The sequence below is a fragment of the Brassica oleracea genome, chromosome C5, assembly GCF_000695525.1.
Source record: "Brassica oleracea var. oleracea cultivar TO1000 chromosome C5, BOL, whole genome shotgun sequence".
NCBI lineage: Eukaryota > Viridiplantae > Streptophyta > Magnoliopsida > Brassicales > Brassicaceae > Brassica > Brassica oleracea.
The window spans coordinates 20936170-20940773 of record NC_027752.1 but is presented as its reverse complement, the minus strand read 5'-3'; the positions used below and the strand labels follow the sequence as shown (position 1 = coordinate 20940773).

At 32.5% G+C, this 4604-nt stretch overlaps 1 long non-coding RNA gene across 4 annotated transcripts in view; it reads right to left on the bottom strand.

Annotated features, from left to right (window-relative positions):
- Positions 1 to 771: 771 nt before the first annotated feature.
- Positions 772 to 4604, bottom strand: part of LOC106295573 — a 5914-nt gene continuing 2081 nt past the window's right edge. For 2 of the 4 annotated variants that reach the window (XR_001261020.1, XR_001261021.1), the window contains 3 exons: positions 1748 to 2699; positions 1533 to 1653; positions 1415 to 1459 (listed from right to left, as the gene is read on the bottom strand). This is a non-coding gene — a long non-coding RNA (uncharacterized LOC106295573). Of the gene's footprint in view, positions 1256 to 1414; positions 1460 to 1532; positions 1654 to 1747; positions 2700 to 4604 lie in introns of those variants that run through there. The other 2 variants (XR_001261022.1, XR_001261023.1) reach the window with 2 other exon arrangements.

The window sequence follows — 4604 nt, the reverse complement described above, 5'->3', positions numbered from 1 at the left end:
GACTATAGATCTTATATTACTTCAGCTTTTCACTTTTTTCGGGCATTTAGTGTGTCTCTTTAGATTGGTGATTTGATTTAGTTATCTTCATTAAGCATGATTTCAGCTTCCTACAGCCTTCCTGATTCTATTATTCGGGTGATTATTATCACTTCCATTTTATTGCGATAATGTCCCACTACGTTGTACGACGGTGGTCATATAAATACATGACAGTTTAAGTTATGAAAATATCTTTGTTCACAGATTTAGTTTTATTAGTTAAATGTGATCGTTCTTGGATCTGAATTATGTTCTTTGGTGTGTTTATGTAGCCATATTATTTAAATATATAGATATTCTTACAGTTATGGATATCATGCTGATTTACATCTCTACTTATATGTTATTTCTGTTGGTGTCGCATGAATTTTGGACCCCGTGTGATTGGTGATTGTCGTCTCATCTTAGCATCTAGCCTTATCAACATGTGTTGTGTATTGTTGAAAGTTCTGGATGGGTATAATTTATATTGTGGAGCACTTTTTACCTAAACGTTTGATTCCAAACTCCTCATTACGGAAGTCTTGAAGAATCAAGGTATGGACTATATATTATCATTTCTTGAGGACATAATTTGTGAATATTAAATAGTTGTGTGAAGAATATATTAAAAACATCCAAAGAGGTTACTATTTCTTAGAGGATCATGAGGTTGATGTTAATTTGGGATTGATTCCACGAAATATGTTTGGGTGGGAATAATAAGTTGACTTAAATGAATACGATAGAAATCTAAAATATAAAACGTTTTGTTTCTTTCCAAACATTTGATAGTCGATTACAAATTTGATTTTCTTATATACGTAAGTTCAATAACATCTACACAATAGAGAGGTCTGAATTTGAAATTATTTTCTCATGTGGCAACTATACCGAGTTCATTTGTTTCAAGTGGGAAAACATAATATGTGGGGTCAATTGAAATGTTTACAATGGTAATTTTTTTAATGGTCTTCAACTGCACGATCACAAATATGGAAACCAAAAACATACAATACGTGGGGTCAATTGAAATGTTTACACTGGTAATTTTGCAATCACCCAAACATACATCAGTGGGCTGAATCAGGAAAAAGACCGGTCGTATTTGCCATTCCTGGCTGATGAAGAGCCGTGAATATTTGATTTTCCCCCTTACGTTCTGCTCAAGCTATCTCTGAGATTCGTAGACAACACTCATAACCCTTATCTCAATCTCCACATGATCGGTTATCTGTAACATATATCACACAGTAGCTAAAATCATTTTACAGTAAGGTAAGCCTGAAATATGTTATCAATGAAGTTTTAAAAATGCCTCGCATGAAACTAAATTATGTATTTATCTGATTAGCATAGCATATAGTTTCCTGAACAAAGTCTATGATTTTTTCATTACTTGGATAGTTCCATCTTTGGCCAATGACTGAAACATTATCTGCAAAAATGGAATAAATTTTATTGATCCAAAACAGAAAAGTTGATACATTTCAAGACCCATAACTTAGTACCTCCGGCTAAGAAGCTCGGCTGCTATCAAAGTATTCTTGGGCGAGTATTATTTCTGGAAGATCTGGTTGTGGAAAGTACCAGTAACCAGTGAGCCCTTCTTTTTCCTCATTCTTACTTTTTCTGAACATATAGACTCAAGTTAGTTGATGGTGATATGATAAAGAAAAACAGATATAGATACTGCAACGTAACGAAGAATTCTTTATCTTAGGACCTGAGTTTTTTCTTCCCACAATCTGGCCGGCATGGCCTCTGGTTGTAGTGAAGGGCTTGTTTTGATCTTCCATAGTCAACTTTTGCTGAAATGCACTAAAGTTCTTAATATACATTATAATCAAAACTGAATGAGTTGATCATATCCCTTCACTTGTTTAACTCATAATATACAAACGGCAAAGAATGAAAGTAAATTGTTGACCTTGGTGACAAACTTTAGATTAACCAATTGGGTGGATTGATATACTAACATCGCAGTGGAGAGCAAATACCTCATATGTCAGCGGATTGAATCCCACTTTTTATACCTCATTTCTTGACATTACGGGCTTCCCAGAATCAGAGCATACGGATCTTCGCTTTGTTAGAGAAACGCCCGGCTTTCTAATTATTGAGAATGATACGTGAGGTGGCCATCAGAGGTAGGTGAGCTTGGATTCGAAAGTTTAGAATGTTTTGTTGGGAGAGATGATTGACATGTCCTGCCTCCAGCGTATTTATAACCCTAGGTTTTAGACATTCTGGCGTTACCATGGATGTATAATGAAATCAATACGAAGGAGTGGAGAGAGTGGTTTAATGGTTGTTATTGCAATCATTACAGGGAGCAATTGAATGCTATAGGAAGGCGTTACTTGTCTTTGAAAATCGAAGGAAAAAATTTTCAATCGTCGCCCTGCGTTCTTCTTCGGTTAGACAACAAAAGGTTCAGGAAGAATAAGACTACAGAACGTAGATGGGCTTCTCGTTATAATTAAATTCACCTAGTAGCCCATCGTTTTCAAAATGGTCAAACATGCAATTATAACGTTGAGACTAAGTTTAGTGTCGTGTAGTAGCTATAATAACTGGCCCATTAAGAAATTCTCGAAGAGACGAAACATTTGCGTTTTCAGATAGAGAAGCTGACGTGTCAGCATTTGCCCCCTTCTAACTGATGATGTGGCACTCTAAGAAGGGAGAAAAACCAATTTTATTAGTATAATAAATGTTCTTAGAAAAAATAAAATGGAAACTAAACTTAAAATCTAATTAAAATAAATTATTAAATTAAAAATTAGTACTGGTATTTAAATGAATTTTTAATTCATTAATGATATCTCTATATTTAACTGTCATAATTTTTCAGATAATATTATAAAGATGGATAATTCTTCCTTATCAACGTTAGAAATCTTTGTATTAAAAGTCCAAAACTTAGCTCAAACCAACATCATTTTCCATAAACTGCGATTAGTATCCGTCTACTATTGTTACGAGATCAGATATTAAATTACCACGAAATATATACTAATAGTGTGAATTGTGATACAGATTACAATGTTGTTCTTCTATTAAGCAATTGCATATGTTTTCTTTATTAAGACTTTAATTTTGGTTAAAAGCGTTGAAATTATGAAGCCATACGTGATAAAGTTTCTACAGTGAAGTAATACCTACAAAAAAATCCAATCAATAGAAAAGACTGCTGCATGTTACAAACATTCATAAAAAAAAAAATAAGGAGTATACAGTTTGCATAGATAATTTTTTAAAAAGTTCTAAAACATACTATAAAAGGGCGTAGTACTTATTGTTTCGAGAAACCACTAAATCCTTACGAATGAACAAAAGACATGAAGGATGCAAGTATAATTAAGGAAAAATAATATGCATGATCTTAATACAATCCATGGATCATGTGTTCTCCAGTTCCAAATGAAAGATCTTGGAAATAAAGGCTGGAGTTGGCGAGTTTTTTCTCCTGCTGATCAACGCAGAGAATCTATACCAACCACTGGTTACTTATGTCACAAACTATACTATAGAAGGCTTGATCCTTAGTCAATATACAATAAAGATCTTCCAAGTGCCAAAGAAGAAAAAAGAAAACAGTAATAGTCTGCAAGACTGTTCTTAGGTGTTTCTGAAACCAAGGATAATGATCGTTTCTATCTTATTAGATGGGGGACTTTAAGACCTAAACTTCTATTTCAAAATAAGCTCCAGCTTAATGCGTCCAAGCAAGTTTTCTCTATTAGTTCTCATTGCATAGCAAACACAACGCTTAAATCAAAATATTGTAGCAAACTTTTCTATTATTTGAGTTGTTTGTAGTAAGTAGTAACGTGTTGAATAATAAGACATGATAAGAGTCAGTGCAACCATCTTACGTGTTGGATAAACAATAAACACTTAATTGCCAATGTTTTAAACATTGTTAAGTTAGAATCAAAACAATATTTTGTTTTTTACTTCTTAAAAATTAAAAGTTTGACATTCATATTTTTCTGATTCTGGAATAATTAAAATTACTAATAAGATGGATACTAATGCGTCTTTTCACCAAACTAATACACCTTCTTCTTTATTATCACTAGATATATTATATGAATATAAAATGAGAATTCGGCAAAAAAAAAACCTCAACTTTGCACGAATTGCCAAAAGAAACATGAATTTTTGGGTTAACCAAAAAAACACCAAACTTTCATTGACTTTTGAATTAATTAACAATATTTTCGCTGACTTGCCAATTTAGCACGCCGTCAACAAATTTAACAGAAATATTTGACGTCGTTTATTGTTGGCGTTTTGTGAAACGACGCCGTTTTCAAATGAGATGAAACGACGTCGTTTTACATGATTTGAAATTAAAAATATGTAGACCCCTGGATTCGAACCCAGGTTGGTTGGTCAAATGACAAGGTATTTTACCACTGGGCTACTGGCACTTTCAATGTATTTACTAACATGTTTACTTTTATTTTGTACATATTAAATATAAAAAATTCTCTAAAAACTTAATAAGATCTTTAAAATTCCAAAAAAAATTAAAAAAATTAAGAAGATTTTTATAAAATTAATTTAGAAAT